General features: G+C 36.5%; 2 pseudogenes; one reads left to right on the top strand and one right to left on the bottom strand.

Moving 5' to 3' along the window:
- Positions 1-3390: 3390 nt before the first annotated feature.
- Positions 3391-15635, top strand: LOC150027471 (uncharacterized; annotated as a pseudogene).
- On the bottom strand, positions 3950-4055 carry LOC137836272 (small nucleolar RNA R71; annotated as a pseudogene).
- Positions 15636-17996: the final 2361 nt, after the last annotated feature.

The raw sequence follows: 17996 nt of genomic DNA, 5'->3' as shown, positions 1-17996 counted from the left end.
CCTTCTGGCCATTAAGCAAAGATTGAGGCTTTTCTTGTTTTGCCTTTTCTTTCTTCTTGCTTGACTCTTTGTCATTGCTTCCTTTGGTTCATGAGCAGCCTTGAGTGTCTCCCACATTTCCTTAGCAGTTTTGCACTTTGATATTCTGAAAAAATTCATTAGTTTCTAGTGCGGATGCTATAATGTTTTGAGCAGACTTATCAAGCTGAGCCATCTTACATTCATCATCTGTCCATTTGGACAAAGGTTTTGTAAAGAAAGCATTTTCCTTTTTGAATTTTGGAATGTAAGGACCATTCTCAATTGAGTCCCAAATTCTTTGATCAATAGATTCAATAAAGATTTTCATAGTTGCTTCCCAAAACTTGTAATTCAATCCACAGAATAAAGGTGGTTTGTAGATTGAAGCACCCTCCTCAAAAGATAGTTTTCCAGCCATTGAAAAAAGATTTTTGGATCAACTTGAATAACTTTCAAGAACCAAGCTCTTGATGCCAATTGTTAGAATATATGGCCTTAAACGAGAGGGGGGGGGGGTGAATTGTTTAAGAAGGATTTTTTGAAAACTTTTAAGCTTAGAATGGAAATACTTCAGAAGAACCTTGATTGAGAATTCAGTTTCTCCAAAACAAACAGCAAAAGCACAAAGCTAGAAAAACAATCGGCTGTTTTAACGAAACAATCGGTTGTTTATACCAGTTCCAAAATATCAAACAGAATTAAAGAGATAGGGATAGAGAAATTGTACACAGTTGTTTATACTGGTTCACTCCAATCCAGAGCTACATCCAGTCTTCTCAGAAACCCTGAGGAAATCCACTAAGCAATCACACCTTGATCACTTACAACAACAACCAAGAGAATGACCTTGAACACCTCAAGAAACACACTCTCCTTGGCCAACACTAAGATTGCTGATCTTGAACACCTCAAGAACACACAGCCAATCTCAGCAACACACACAAACATAATTGTTCAGCAGTTTACACAGATTACACTTGTTACAGATGGAAATCTGAAATCAATACAAGAGAATCCTATTCAGCACCTTGATCAATCTCTCAACTCTTTTGCAATCTCAGAATACTTTGAAAAACTCTTCTTAGATCAAAACTATGTTTCAAGATTCTTAATATATCAAAACTGTTTTTCAGAATATATCTAAGAATATAGTTTGTTATCAAATCTTAACAAACTCTTAATTGCATTTAAAATAGATTGGTCAAAGCATTTAATGACTGGAGCGTATTCTGTTAAAGCATTTAAAGCTCAGTCAAAGAAAACAGTTTTTCTGTTATGGTTTTAAAACAAACAATCGATTGTTTCCTCAAATCAATCGGTTGTTTTGTTACTTAACAAAAACACCATTCAAAAACAGTTTTCAAACTTTCTAAAAAACACCTAAGTGTAAACAATCGGTTGTTTCGACAAAACAATCGGTTGTTTCAACTTAGTTTGAAAAACATTTTGCTTTGATAAACTTGATATGCTAATTGCTTTGAGATTTAATCTAGGTGTTGATTACAACATAGAACTACCCCAGAACAAGACTAAAACAGCACAGCAGCATCAAGCAAAGCAGAGGCTTCATCATCCTTCAAAGGGTTTGGATTCTTCAAAACATTGAACACCACTTGGTTCAACAAAACTTGCTCAGATCAGCCCTTCTTATGCAATCCAGATCAAGAATGAAGATTGGAGGAGTTGTCATGAGTGGCTAAGTTCTTTCTAACTTGGGATTGAATGTAATTTACCTTGATCAAATGTATTCTTGGTGATATATATATATATATATATATATATATATAATTCTCTTTTGTACTTGTTCTTGGTATTTTTGTTTTATGCTTATTGCTTGATTCTGTCTTATCAATAGAGTCTTGATTTTGATCCTTAAATTTAACTGGAAAGTACCTTTAAGGATATGAAATAAATGAAAATACTTGATAACTTGTAATGCTAGGAATAGATTCTAGGTTATTAATTGCATTATAATTCTGTTCCTAAAGCTGGATGATTTGTTAAATATCTGAGGAATCAGTGTTTGAGAAATTATCTTATGAATTTCATTTGTGAGGAATCAAGATGAATGACTTTAAATTAAGCATCAAGAATAAGTAGTTTTGAGTATTATATATTGTATTATTTCAAAATACAGATGATTGAGATAGACGCAATTCAATCCCAAGTATCTTTCTCTATAATTGATAAGTTAGTTTTGTATTTGGTTGAATCAAACCCTATATCTCTTAGTTACTAGTGAAATCTTTAATTTGTTAATGAACAAGTTCTCAACAATCAAAATTATTTTCTATACTTGATGAGTTTTAAAACAGAACATCTTAATTAGAATTGTTCTCTGTGGGTTCGACATTTGTACTTTAAAAAGTACTATATTACAGTTGATTCGGTACACTTGCCGAGAAATATTGATCCTGCCTGTTGACCGGAGCGCTGGAGAATGCCTCGTCAAAGGATCGACGTGCGCGCCGCCTCTCACCTCCGTTCCTCCTCTGGATCTATCTCAAGAACCTGCAAAGAAACGATACGGCGCCGCTGCGGCCGATCGCACTCCGACGCTCAAGTCAGTGGCGGTATCACCAAATACTAAGAATTGGAATCGTGCAAATCTCTCTCACAAACAGCTCTGTCACTCGCAAGCGTAAAGTGTATGAACTGAACGTGCATACCTTTAGAAAATCTGTTAGGAACTCTTATATACCTGGTGGTTTTCTCTCTCCTGGCAGTTACAGACTTGGACACGTGGCTCGTATCCAACTGTACACGTGCCATCATCTGGGGCTCTCTGACTTGGCGCTGCTTCTACTCTCATTTTGGCTAAGTTACCTATGCATGGTACTGCCCAGTGCATAGCTAACTCAGGAGTGCGATCTCTACTGAAACTGGCGAGGTAGGGCCTTCATACACCTTCCCTGTGGTCTCGCCGGCCGCCTTCATAATCTGCTTCTCCTTCATCTTCGGCGATGTGCTTGTTCTGGCGATCTCCGACTGCCTGGTCGCCTGAGTCTGCATCTGGCGACTTCATCCCCAACCTGGCGATCGCCTATTCTGGTAAGCTGGAGATCGGAACACGCCAACTTAACTATCGGCGACTACACGTGCCTCCCGACTTCCTTCCCAACTGTCAACCTGGCGCCTTGTCAACACGCCTATACTGTAGCAGGATGCCACGTCATCGCACCCGACCACCAGGGCGGTACAAATATCAACAAGTTTTTGGTGCCGTTGCCGGGGAACAATTTCTTTTAAGAATTTCTGAAGTATAACTCACTGAGTATTGTGAATATTCTGTTTTCTTTGTGAACATACACTTGTTTATATTTTATTCTTTTATCCTGTGCTAATCCTTGCTTGAGTTGTCTTAGATACATGTTATTGAGAGGACAGGTTCCTGAAGATTAATTGGAATTTGATCCAGAAATCGAGAAGATAGCTAGAGAAAATCAGAGCAAGAAGAGAGAAGAAAAGAAGAAGCAAGGACAAACAAAAGGAGAATCTTCCAACACTCTCAACTCACACAATCAAACAGAGTTCCAAATGGCTGAAAATAGACAAAATCCACCTAGAAGGACATTGGGAGACTATGCTATGCAACAAGGACCGAGGCATTTCTCCAGCATAGCCATACCTCCTGCCACCAAATCATTAGAAATGAAGCCAGCTTTTCTTAGCTTAATCAGCACTCATCAATTCACTGGAATGGATCATGAGGACCCTTATACTCATCTATCCACATTCTATGAGTTGGTTGGGACCATGGGCTTCGAGGAAAATGATATTGAATCTGTTTATTTGTGTCTATTTCCTTTCTCACTTGCAGGCAAAGCAAAAGAATGGTTAAAGTCGCATCCAAACCAGAGTCTAAGTAGCTGGAATGATGTAGAAGAGAAATTCCTACATAGATTTTTCCCTCTCTCTCGATATATCAAGGCTAAGTCTGATATCTCCACATTCAGGCAAGGGCCAGAAGAACCTTTTTGTGAAGCTTGGGAACGCTTTAAAGTGATGTTAAGAAGATGTCCTAATCATGGCTTTGAGGATATTGCTCAGTTGAACATATTCCACAATGGTTTGAGGCCTGATACTAAAATGATCTTGGATGCTGCAGCAAGAGGTACAATGATGAGTGTTGATGCAGAACAAGCTACAAGAATCATTGATGCCTTAGCCTCAATAGATTACCAAGCTCAACATGATAGATATACAGTGCAAAAGAAAGGGGTGTTGGATCTTAGTACTTCAGATGCAATTTTAGCACAAAACAAGATTTTGACTCGGGAAATTGAGGCATTAACCAAGCAAATGTGAAAATTGCCTCAACAATTACATGCAGTAAATTCTCATTCAATTCAGAATCAAGCTTTGAAGTATGATTTTTGTGGGGGAGAACATCTTAATGGTCAATGCTCTTACCAAAATCCATCAGAGGAAGAGGTTCAGTATATGAATAATCAAGGAAGGCAAGGTGGCTTTGCATATAATTTTCCAAATAACATGACTCAAGGATGGAGGAATAATCCAAATCAAGGATTTGGGTGGAAGCAAGAGGCTGGATCATCTAACAAACAAGCTCCTTATCAGCAGCAACCACATTATCCTTCCGTTCATGAGAGAACATCCAAATTGGAGGATACTTTTGAGAAACTCATGCAAGCCTCTCTATCTAATCAGAAAAATACTGAAGCATCAATAAGAAATTTAGAAACGCAGGTGGGGCAGCTGGCTAAACAGTTAGCTGATAATCAAGGAAGTCAATTTTCAGCAAATACACAAACCAATCCCAAAGAGCATTGCAAGTCTATCACCACTAGAAGTGGGAAAGTTATAGGAAAAGGAATTGGAGATAATTTATTTGTTGAGGAAGAGGTTTTAAGTGAGAGAGAAAATGAAAAAGAACAAATTGAGTGTAAGGGGGGAGAAGGAAGGAATAAGGAAGATGTTGTAGATATTGGAGAGAAAATAGAAAAAAATCAAAAAAGTGAAAAACAAGAGAGGAGTGTTCCTATAAAAGATGTACCTTATCCACATGCTCCTACAAAGAAAGACAATTTGCAAGATTCATGGATATTCTCAAAAGACTGCAAATTAACATTCCTTTTACTAAAGATTTAGAGCAGATGCCTACATATGCTAAATTCATGAAGGAATTATTGACAAAGAAAAGAAAGTTCAATGACCAGGAAATAGTTGAATTGGAAGCTGGATGCAGTGCTATAATTCAAAAATCATTACCACAGAAATCCAGAGATCTTGGGAGTTTCACTTTGCCAGTTACCATAGGAAATCTCACTGTTGGAAAGGAATTATTGGATCTTGGAGCTAGTATTAGTTTGATGCCTCTATCAATGCTGAAGAAAATTGGAGATGTAGAAGTGAGACCAACAAGAATGACTTTGCAGTTGGCTGATAGATCAATCAAATATCCACATGGAATAGTTGAAGATTTGTTGGTAAAGGTGGATAAATTTCTCTTCCCAGTAGATTTTGTTGTTATGGATATTGAAGAAGATGTTGAAGTACCTTTGATATTGGGAAGACCATTTATGAAAACTGCCAAAGTTATAATTGATGTAGACAAAGGAAAATTAAAGGTTTGTGTTCAAGATGAAGAAGTAAGCTTCAATATTTTTGAAGCAATGAAGTATTCAAATGATCAAAAAGAGTGTTTCAGAGTGGATGTGATTGATGATATTTGTTTTGAAACTCAAAAAAATTGTTTAACAGTTGAACCTTTAATGAAAGTTATCATGGATAGTATTGAAGACATAGATGAAGGGGAAAGAAAAGAAATACAGGACTGTGTTGAAGAGTTAGATAAGGCTAAAGAGATTTTTTATGATGCTAGTCAAAAGCAAGATCTAATCAAAGAAGAAATTTCTCAACCTCAAAAGATAGAATTGAAACAGCTACCAACTCATTTGAAATATGTTTTTTTGGCAGAAAATGGGGAGAAACCAGTCATTCTCAGCAATTCTCTAACAGCAGAAGAAGAAGAGGAAGTAGTGAAAGTGTTAAAGTCAAATAAAGGAGCAATAGGATGGACTCTATCTGATTTGAAAGGCATAAGTCCTTCTTATTGTATGCACAAAATTCACATGGAACAAGACTTCAAACCTGTAGCTCAACCTCAACGACGCCTAAATCCTACTATGAAGGAAGTAGTAAAGAAAGAAGTTCAGAAGCTGTTGGAAGCAGGGATGTTTATCCTATATCAAATAGTGCCTGGGTCAGTCCTGTGCAAGTAGTTCCAAAGAAAGGTGGCATGACAGTAATTCATAATGACAAAAATGAGTTAATTCCAACAAGAACAGTCACAGGTTGGAGGATGTGTATTGATTATAGAAAACTCAATCAAGCCACAAGAAAAGATCATTTTCCATTACCCTTCATGGATCAAATGCTGGAGAGATTGGCAGGCAAAGCTTATTACTGCTTTTTGGATGGTTATTCAGGTTATAATCAAATTGTTGTAAATCCAGAAGATCAAGAAAAGACTGCTTTCACTTGTCCTTTTGGTATTTTTGCATATAGAAAGATGCCATTTGGATTGTGTAATGCTCCAACAACTTTTCAAAGATGCATGTTTGCTATTTTTACAGATCTCTTAGAAAAGGGAATTGAAGTTTTCATGGATGATTTTTCTGTTTATGGAGCTACTTTTAGTTCTTGTTTGAAGAATTTAGATACCGTACTAAAACGGTGTGTGGAGACCAATCTTGTTCTCAATTGGGAAAAATGTCACTTTATGGTGAGAGAAGATATAGTTTTAGGACACAAAATCTCTAGCAAAGGGATTGAGGTAGATAGAGCCAAAGTTGAAGTTATTGAAAAGCTACCTCCACCAGTCAACATCAAAGGAATCAGAAGTTTTCTGGGTCATGCTAGTTTTTACAGGAGATTCATCAAGGATTTTTCAAAGAAACCTCTCTGTTAGAATATATGGCCTTAAACGAGAGGGGGGGGGGGGTGAATTGTTTAAGAAAGATTTTCGCAGACTTTTAACCTTAGAATGAAAATACTTTGAAAGAACCTTGATTAGGAATTCAGTTTTTCCAAAACAAACAGCAAAAGCACAAAGCTGGAAAACAATCGGTTGTTTTAGCGAAACAATCGGTTGTTTATACCAGTTCCAAAAATAACAAAACTGAATTAAAGAGATAGGGATAGAGAAATTATACACAATTGTTTATACTGGTTCACTCCAATCCAGAGCTACATCCAGTCTTCTCAGAAACCCTGAGGATATCCACTAAGCAATCACCACTTCATCACTTACACCACAACCAAGAGAATGACCTTGAACACCTCAAGACACACACTCTCCTTGGCCAACACTAAGATTGATGATCTTGAACACCTCAAGAACACACAACCAATCTCAGCAACACACACAAACAAATCTTTCAGCAGTTTACAAAGATTACACTTGTTACAAATGAATATTTGAAATCAATACAAGTAAAATCCTATTCAGCACCTTGATCAATCTCTCAACTCTTTAGCAATCTCAGAACTCTTTGAAAAACTCTTAGATTAAAAAACTATGTTTCAAGATTCTTAAAACATTAAAACAGTTTTTCAGAATATATCTAAGAATATAGTTTGTTATCAAATCTTAACAAACTCTTAATTGCATTTAAAGTTGATTGGTCAAAGCATTTAATGACTGGAGCGTATTCAGTTAAAGCATTTAAAGCTCAGTCAAAGAAAACAGTTTTTCTGTTATGGTTTTAAAACAAACAATCGATTGTTTCCTCGAACCAATCGGTTGTTTTGTTACTTAACAAAATACACCATTCAAAAACAGTTTTCAAACTTTCTCAAAACATCTAAGTGTAAACAATCGGTTGTTTCAACTTAGTTTGAAAAAATTTTGCTTTGATAAAAATGAGATGCTAATTGCTTTGAGATTTAATCTAAGGGTTTATTACAACATTGAACTACCCCAGAACAAAGCTAAAACCAGCACAGCAGCATCAAGCAAAGCAGAGGCTTCATCATCCTTCAAAAGATTTGGATTCTTCAAAACATTGAACACCACTTGGTTCAACAATCTCCCCCTATTTGATGAAGATAAATCACTGGTGCTTGTGTTGTACTGATTAAATCTGAAGCAGTTCCTGCAGAGAAAGCATTCATACTATCCAAGGCTTCTTACAGCAGCAAGTTAGATTACAACTTTTTAAACATGATAAACAATCGGTTGTTTACACGAAACAATCGGTTGTTTCTATTAGCAGTAGCAGAAAGCAATTTTATATTCAAAGATTTAAAGATTTTATGCAAAACAGACATAGATATACAAGAACCAATAATTCTCCCCTTATTTGTCTTCACAAATAGACTTTAACATGTATCAAAAATAGATTTAAGCGAGACTATTAAGATCAAGAATACCTAACTCATTTCTCTAGAAGAAAAACCTCTCTTTTGGCAAAGGCTTTGTGAAGATGTCAGCTAGTTGTAGTTTGGTTTCCACAAACTTCACTTCACAGTTCCCATTTTGCACATGATCTCTGATGAAATGATGTCTTATTTCAATATGTTTGGTCCTTGAGTGCTGAATTTGATTTTTGGTAAGGTTTATTGCACTTGTGTTATCACACATCAAGGGAACCTTGCTGATTTGTAAACCAAAATCTGCAAGTTGTTGTTTGAACCATAGGATTTGTGCACAGCAGCGAACAGCAGCTATATATTCTGCTTCAGCAGTAGAAAGAGCAACACATGCTTGCTTCTTGCTATGCCATGAGATTAGACTTGAGCCAAGAAGATGACAAGTGCCACTTGTGCTCTTTCTATCTAGCTTGCAACCTGCAAAGTCAGAATCTGAATAACCAATCAAGTGTGTTGGAGAATGAGAAGGATACCATAGACCTACATATGATGTTCCTTTGAGATATTTCAGAATCCTTTTTGCAGCTTTGAAGTGTGACTCTTTAGGATTTGCTTGATATCTTGCACATAGACACACCGCAAACATGATGTCCGGTCTACTTACTGTTAGATAAAGCAATGAACCAATCAAACCTCTGTATTTTGTTTGATCTATACTCTTTCCAGCAGCATCTGCATCCATGTAGCAGCTTGATGGCATTGGAGTGCTTGCCTCTTTGCAATTCTCCATTTCAAACTTTTTGAGAATTTCCTTGCAATACTTTGATTGACTTAGGAAGATCCCATCCTTTGATTGTTTAACCTGCAATCCAAGAAAGAAAGATAGTTCTCCCATCATAGACATTTCAAACTCACCTTTCATTGCAGCCACAAACTCTTCACACAACCTATCTTGAGTAGCAACAAAAATGATGTCATCAACATAGAGTTGCACAAGAATTATTTCTGCATTTGACTTCTTGATGAAGAGAGTCTTGTCTACCATTCCTCTTTCATAACCATGTGATAGCAGAAAGTTGCTAAGCCTCTCATACCACTGCCTTGGTGCTTGTTTCAGACCATACAAAGCTTTCTTCAACTTGAAGACGTGATTGGGATACTTGTGATCTTCAAAACCCGGTGGTTGATCTACAAACACTACCTCATTGATGTAGCCATTCAATAAGGCACTCTTTACATCCATTTGGAAGAGTTTAAAACCACTCATACATGCAAAAGCGAGCAGCAGCCTCACAGCCTCCAATCTAGCCACAGCAGCAAAGGTTTCACCATAGTCTATGCCCTCTTCTTGATTCTAGCCTTTGGAAACTAGCCTTGCCTTGTTTCTAGTGATCACTCCATCCTCATCTAGCTTGTTCCTGAAAACCCATTTTGAACCAATAACATTCATTTCATTAGTTTTAGGGACAACAAACCATACCTCATTTCTTTTAAATTGGTTTAGCTCTTCATGCATAGCTTCAACCCACTTCTCATCCTTGAGAGCTTCTTCAATTTACTTTGGTTCAATTTGAGAGACAAAAGTTGTGTGCCTGCAGTAGTTTTAGATAGAGCTACGTGTGGAGACACCTTCCTTTATTTGCCCTATGATGTTATCCACTGACAGATCTCTAGGAATCCTCCACTCTTTGGGCAGCTCACTCTGTTGCAGAATTTCAATCGGTTGTTTCTGTGAATCAACCGGTTGTTTTTCTGCACAGATGTCTAGCTTCTCCAAACTGATGCTCTGTTCGTCTTCCTCAGCACTGATCTTTGGGTTCTCACTGGTTCTGCGATCTACCTCATCAAAGACTACATGAACTGATTCTTCTACAATCATCAACCTTTTGTTGTAGACTCTATAAGCATGGCTTGTGAGAGAATAGCCAATGAAAATGCCAAGGTCAGCTTTTTAATCAAACTTTCCCAAGCTTTCCTTTCCATTGTTGAGAACAAAGCAGCTACAGCCAAAGACTTTGAGGTGACTGATGTTGGGCTTCCTTCCATTGAACAGCTCATATGGAGTTTTCTTCAAGATGGGCCTTATAAGCACCCTATTCATCACATAACAAGAGGTGCTCACTGCATCTGCCCAAAAATACTTATGAAGTGATGATTCACTAAGCATTGTCCTTGCAAGCTCTTCAAGAGATCTGTTCTTCCTCTCTACAACTCCATTTTGCTGTGGTGTTCTTGGAGCAGAGAAATTGTGTAGGATCCCCAACTTCTCACAGAACTTTGCAAACTTCTCATTTTGGAATTCTCCTCCATGGTCACTTCTTATGGAACCTATGTTGCTGTTCTTTGTGTTTTGAAGCCTTCTTGCTAGCTTTTTGAATGCAGCAAAGGCACCACTCTTTGATTCCAAGAACAAAGTCCAAGTGTACCTAGAGAAATCATCAACAATAACAAGAGCATAATAATTTCCACCAAGACTCATAGTTCTAGAGGGTCCAAAGAGAACCATGTGAAGGAGTTCAAGAGGTCTCAATGAAGAGACAAGATTTTTGGTTTTAAAAGAACTCTTCACTTGTTTCCCTTTTTGGCAAGCTTCACAAATGTGATCCCTTTCAAACTTGAGTTTTGGCAGCCCAATCACAAGATCATTTGATATTAGCTTGTTCAAATGATTCATGTGAATATGAGCAATTCTTCTATGCCAAAGCCAAGATTCATCTTGCTTGGATAGAAGACATCCAATTGAACATGGTGAAGAGATATCAAGAAGATACACATTATTAACTCTCTTACCTACAAACATTACCTCTTTGGTGTTGGGTAGACAGATTTCACATGTGTTTGTCTTGAACATCACTTGATACCCCTTGTCACAAAGTTGGCTAATACTCAGAAGATTGTGCTTTAGGCCTTCAACAAAGAGCACATCATGAATAACCAAGATGCTTTCATCTCCTATGGATCCTCTCCCAAGGATTCTTCCTTTGTTGTTGTCTCCATAGGTGACATGACCCTTTTGCTTGAAGGATATTCTCAGGAACTTTGATTTGTCCCCTGTCATATGCTTGGAGCATCCACTGTCCAAGTACCAAAGTTGTTTTCTTTCCTCCAAGAAATCCTAGAAAAAAGATTTTCAAGTACATAGGTTTGGTCCCCTTATGAATATGGGTCCATCTGGTTTATACTCATCAATACAAGCTTTGTTTTTCTTGGGAATCCACTTCATAAGCCCTTTAGGAACAGCATGTTTTCTGATTTTACAGAATCGCACAAAATGACCTCTTTTCATGCAATAGAAGCATGTAACAGTCGATTGTTTCGATGGTCCAATCGATTGTTTTTCGGGCATTTTCGAAAAAGATTTTGAAAATCTATCTTGCTTGTTTTGTGGATTAAAACCCAATCCAGATTTTCCAAAAACACAATTTTGAGATGCTAGCACACTCTCAAAGTTAGATTGGCCTTTAGAAAACTTATCCACTGTTTTCACAAGATAGTGGACCTTCTTTTCAAGATTTTCACAATTTTCACAAACTAGAGTATCACACTTGCAAGAGGAGTTTTTGTAAATGATTTCCAGGTTTTCAAAATCCATTTTTGAATTTTCTAAATCCTCTTCCAGTGCCTTTACTATGTTTTCAAGCCAGCTATTCTTTTCTTTCAATCGATTGTTCAAGAGAGCCAATCGGTTGGCTTCTTCATGAGTTTCTTGAAAGGCTTGAAGCAATTGACCATAATTTTCAGAGTTTGAAGAGTTTGATGAACTTACACTACATGAGTCATCCTCCGTTCTGGCCATTAAGCAAAGATTGAGGCTTTTCTTGTTTTGCCTTTTCTTTCTTCTTGCTTGACTCTTTGTCATTGCTTCCTTTGGTTCATGAGCAGCCTTGAGTGTCTCCCACATTTCCTTAGCAGTTTTGCAGTTTGATATTCTGAAAATATTCATTAGTTTCTAGTGCGGATGCTATAATGTTTTGAGCAGACTTATCAAGCTGAGCCATCTTACATTCATCATCTGTCCATTTGGACAAAGGTTTTGTAAAGAAAGCATTTTCCTTTTTTAATTTTGGAATGTAAGGACCATTCTCAATTGAGTCCCAAATTCTTTGATCAATAGATTCAATAAAGATTTTCATTCTTGCTTCCCAAAATTTGTAATTCTATCCACAGAATAAAGGTGGTTTGTAGATTGAAGCACCCTCCTCAAAAGATTGTTTTCCAGCCATAGAAAAAAAAATTTAGATCAACTTGAATAACTTTCAAGAACCAAGCTCTTGATGCCAATTGTTAGAATATATGGCCTTAAACGAGATGGGGGTGAATTGTTTAAGAAAGATTTTCGCAGACTTTTAACCTTAGAATGAAAATACTTTGAAAGAACCTTGATTAGGAATTCAGTTTTTCCAAAACAAACAGCAAAAGCACAAAGCTGGAAAAACAATCGGTTGTTTTAGCGAAACAATCGGTTGTTTATACCAGTTCCAAAAATAACAAAACTGAATTAAAGAGATAGGGATAGAGAAATTGTACACAGTTGTTTATACTGGTTCACTCCAATCCAGAGCTACATCCAATCTTCTCAGAAACCCTGAGGATATCCACTAAGCAATCACCACTTCATCACTTACACCACAACCAAGAGAATGACCTTGAACACCTCAAGACACACACTCTCCTTGGTCAACACTAAGATTGCTGATCTTGAACACCTCAAGAAAACACAACCAATCTCAGCAACACACACAAACAAATTGTTCAGCAGTTTACAAAGATTACACTTGTTACAGATGAATATTTGAAATCAATACAAGTAAAATCCTATTCAGCACCTTGATCAATCTCTCAACTCTTAGCAATCTCAGAACTTTTTGAAAAACTCTTAGATTAAAAACTATGTTTCAAGATTCTTAAAACATTAAAACAGTTTTTCAGAATATATCTAAGAATATAGTTTGTTATCAAATCTTAACAAACTCTTAATTGCATTTAAAGTTGATTGGTCAAAGCATTTAATGACTGGAGCGTATTCAGTTAAAGCATTTAAAGCTCAGTCAAAGAAAACAGTTTTTCTGTTATGGTTTTAAAACAAACAATCGATTGTTTCCTCGAATCAATCGGTTTTTTTGTTACTTAACAAAATACACCATTCAAAAACAGTTTTCAAACTTTCTCAAAACATCTAAGTGTAAACAATCGGTTGTTTCGACAAAACAATCGGTTGTTTCAACTTAGTTTGAAAAACATTTTGCTTTCATAAAAATGAGATGTTAATTGCTTTGAGATTTAATCTAAGGGTTGATTACAACATTGTACTACCCCAGAACAAAGCTAAAACCAGCACAACAGCATCAAGCAAAACAGAGGCTTCATCATCCTTCAAAGGATTTGGATTCTTCAAAACATTGAACACCATTTGGTTCAACACTCTCTGCAATTTACTGAATAAGGATACTCCATTTAATTTTGATGAAAACTGTTTAATTGTTTTTAAGAATTTAAAAGAAAAACTCATTTTTGGACCCATAATCACTTCACCTAATTGGCTTTATCATTTTGAACTGATGTGTGATGCTAGTGATTATGCAGTAGGAGCATTATTAGGGCAAAGAAAAGAGAAAATTTTTCATGTGATACACTATGCAAGTAAAGTCTTAAATGATGCTCAAAATAATTATACAACTACTGAAAAATAATTGCTTGCTATAGTGTATGCACTTGAAAAATTTAGATCTTACCTTATTGGTTCTAAAGTGATTGTTTTTACTGACCATGCTGCAATTAGGTACTTGTTGACAAAATCAGATTCCAAGCCAAGACTAATAAGATGGATTCTTCTGCTGCATGAATTTGATTTAGAAATAAAGGATAAAAAGGGCAGTGAAAACAATGTGGCAGATCACTTATCAAGACTTGCAAATGAGGAAGTAACTGCACTTGAATCAGAAGTGATAGATGAGTTTCCTGATGAAAAACTCCTTGCAATTCAAGAAAGGCCATGGTTTGCAGGTTTGGCAAATTTTAAAGCTGCAGGGGTAGTTCCTGAAGATTTTGGATGACACCAAAAGAAAAAGTTTTTCAAAGATGCTAATCACTATGTATGGGATGATCCTTATCTATTCAAAATTGGTGCAAATAATTTGATAAGGCGATGTGTTACAAGAAATGAAGCTAAAAATATTCTATGGCATTGTCACAATTCACCATATGGAGGTCATTTCAATGGACAAAGGGCAGCAGCTAAAGTGTTACAATCTGGATTTTATTGGCCAACTCTGTTCAAAGATGCACATGAACATGTTCATAAGTGTGATAGTTGTCAAAGAACTGAAGCTATTACAAGAAGGCATGAAATGCCATTGCAGAACATTCAAGAAATTGAAATATTTGATTGTTGGGGAATTGATTTAATAGGACCACTGCCATCATCATTCTCAAATGAATGTATCTTACTAGCAGTTGAGTATGTCTCTAGATGGGTGGAAGCAGCTGCAACTCAGAAAGCTGATGCCAAAACTGTAATCAAAATTCTCAAGAGAAATATTTTCACCAGGTTTGGTACTCCTAGAGTTTTGATAAGTGATGGAGGTTCACATTTTTGTAATGCTCAACTTCAAAAGGTTTTAGAACATTATGGAGTTAGACATAAAGTAGCAACAACCTACCATCCTCAAACTAATGGTCAGGCAGAGGTTTCTAACAGGGAAATTAAGAAGATTTTGGAAAAAACAGTATCTTTTTCTAGAAAGGATTGGTCTAACAAGCTTGAGGAAGCTCTGTGAGCTTATAGAACAGCATTTAAGACACCTACATCTCTGTCTCCATTCCAATTGATTTATGGTAAAGCATGTCATCTTCCGGTAGAACTGGAACACAAAGCATACTGGGCAATCAAGTTTCTAAACTTTGATCCTAAAGTTGCTGGAGTGAAGAGAAAAGTGCAACTTCATGAACTTGATGAAATGAGATTCAATGCTTACCAATCTTCAAAACTTTATAAAGATCGAGTCAAATTTTATCATGACAGAAAATTTTTGAAAAGAACTTTTGAACCAGGTCAATTGGTGTTGTTATTTAATTCCAGGTTGAGGCTTTTCCCTGGAAAACTCAAATCAAAATGGTCAGGACCATTCCAAGTCAAACAAGTAAAACCATATGGAGCAGTGGAATTGGAAGATCCTGTCTCAAAAAGAAGTTGGGTGGTTAATGGACAAAGATTGAAGCATTATTTTGGTGGTGAAGTTGAAAGGCACACCACTATGATCCACTTCAATGATCCTTAAGTAAATCAGGCGTCAAGCTATATGACGTTAAACGAGCGCTTGCTGGGAGGCAACCCAGTGTTTTGTTTTGAAATGTGTCTTTAGTTTTGTTTTGATTTAGTAGTATGTTTTAACATTTGATGTTTTTAAAACCAATTTGATATGTGAAATGGTCATGTAGGTTTGAAATGTTTGGTGAAATGAATGGATGGAAGAAAGCTTAGAAAGGTTTGAAACTTTTGGCAAAGACAAAATGAAAATTTTCAAGAAAATTTCATTGCAGACTAATTTTAGCTTAAGTTAGAACTTTGAGCCTAAGCTAGATATGCAGAAAAAGAAGAAAAAATTTTGTTCTGCAACTTTCGCCTGAGCTAAAAAGAGCTAGCTTGAGCTAGAAAACTCTGTTGCTCTCTGCCAAAATTTAGCTTAAGCTAAAACGAGCTAGCTTGAGCTAGAAAACTCTGTTGCTTTCTGTCAAAATTTAGCTTAAGCTAAAAAGAGCTAGCTTGAGCTAGAAAACTTTGTTGCTCTCTGCCAAATTTTAGCTTAAGCTAAAACGAGCTAGCTTGAGCTAGAAAACTTTGTTGCTCTCTGCCAAATTTTAGCCTGAGCTAAGAAAATCTAGCCTAAGCTAGTGGGTTTTATAAAAAAAAAAAAAATCTGCAGCATTTTATAAAAATCGCATTTTAAAAAACCTGCACCCTAATACAGTTTCAGAAGCGCCCTCTGTTCTAAAAAAAATCTCAAAGCTTCCATCTACATAACCATTCTCAAACAAACATTTCATCTACATTCCAATGGTCAAGGTAAGTAATTACTCTTCTCCTTAATCATTTTCATTCAATCTGGCTGTTGGGATTTCTGCTGGTTCCATTTCACAGTCCAGACATGCATGTTTCTGCTGGTTCCATTTTATAGTTTCGATGTTTTTTAAAGATTCAATCTTTTTGAAATTTCAATGTCTTGATGTTGAATAGGATTGTGGAATAGGATAATCAAAGTTAAGTATGGTTTCCATGGATAAAATACCAAAACAAAAAGTACTCATTCAATTTTATTTTATCCATTGCATATCAAGTGTTTGTTGAAATGCCAATCAAATAAAATGCTTTGATTTTGAGAAATGTTATTTTTATATGTGCAGGAAGATGGGTTGTACCAAAACTTCACCAACTATTAACCCAACACGGTCTAACAAAGCCAAAAGAGCTAGAGTTGAGTCACCTAGCCCACCAAGAAATATTGAGCCAACAGAAGACAGGAAACAAAGATATGAAGAGCTGAAAAGTTGGACCTTCATTTGAAGAAAGGAAGGCACAATTTTTTAGGGGAAGCAGGTGATGGCATTTCCTATGAGCTCTTCTTGGATGTTTGGTGAAGATGGTGCGGAAGCTTAATGTAGGAGATGGACAAGGTCCTCCTAGGAGGTGTGGTGACCTTGAAGGTGCATGAAGAGTGTGGAAATGGGGAGGTTCGGTCAGCCCCTATGAAGGTTGTGAAATGAAGATCAAAACCTAGAAGCTAGGCAAGGAATAATGTATGGCACTAAATGGGCAGCATAACAATACTCTATTCAATCTTACAAATACATGAGCCAAGCCCTCTTATTTATAGTGTTTAGAGGGCTAGAAATTCAAAAGAAAGTGGAGGGAGATTCAAATGAGAAGCATTTGAATTTGGAGCCAATTTCTAGTCACAAGGGAAGTGTGACTTGGTATCTTTTTTTGCCACCTCCTAAATCTACACCTACACCTTCTTTTTATGTCACATGGAAGGTGTGACTTAGCTTTATACATTTGCACCTCTTATATCTATATCTACACCTCCCTTTATGTTCTACTAAAAATACTCAAAAGTAATTACAAAAATAGACATCCAATGATGCTTAGTTGGCCCATATCTTCTATTTGTTGGGCTTGAGCTTAAGCTTGAACTTGTATTTGGGCTTGGGCTTGGGCTTTTTCTATCATGGGCTTGACCCTCTTCCATCATCCCCTCCCTCTTGAAAAGGATTTGTCCTCAAATCCAATGCTTCTTCTTCATCATCATTATGTGGATGTATGTGGCTGGATGGTTTCCATCATCCCCTCCTTCTTGAGAGGATCTGTCCTCAGATCTACAAGTTTGATCTCGAACAACAGCCTTATTCTTATTTTGAAAACTAGGCTCGTCCTCCAGGATCAAATGTCCATCTATGGGAATCTTGAAACAAAGCAAAAGAGTTAGTGTGAGCAATTGGAGAAAACTTGATTGTATGAAGTTACCATTTTTGTTTTTCTTTTGTTTTTGGCAACTTTTCACAATATTTCCCTTTTGATGGTTGTATGTGTCCTCTAATCCTCTTATGTTTTGTAAAATTTCGAATAACAGTTACTTTTTCCT

Source organism: Phaseolus vulgaris, chromosome 5, assembly GCF_051622355.1.
Source record: "Phaseolus vulgaris cultivar YP4 chromosome 5, ASM5162235v1, whole genome shotgun sequence".
NCBI classification, from domain to species: domain Eukaryota; kingdom Viridiplantae; phylum Streptophyta; class Magnoliopsida; order Fabales; family Fabaceae; genus Phaseolus; species Phaseolus vulgaris.
This window is presented reverse-complemented; position numbering and strand designations above follow the sequence as displayed.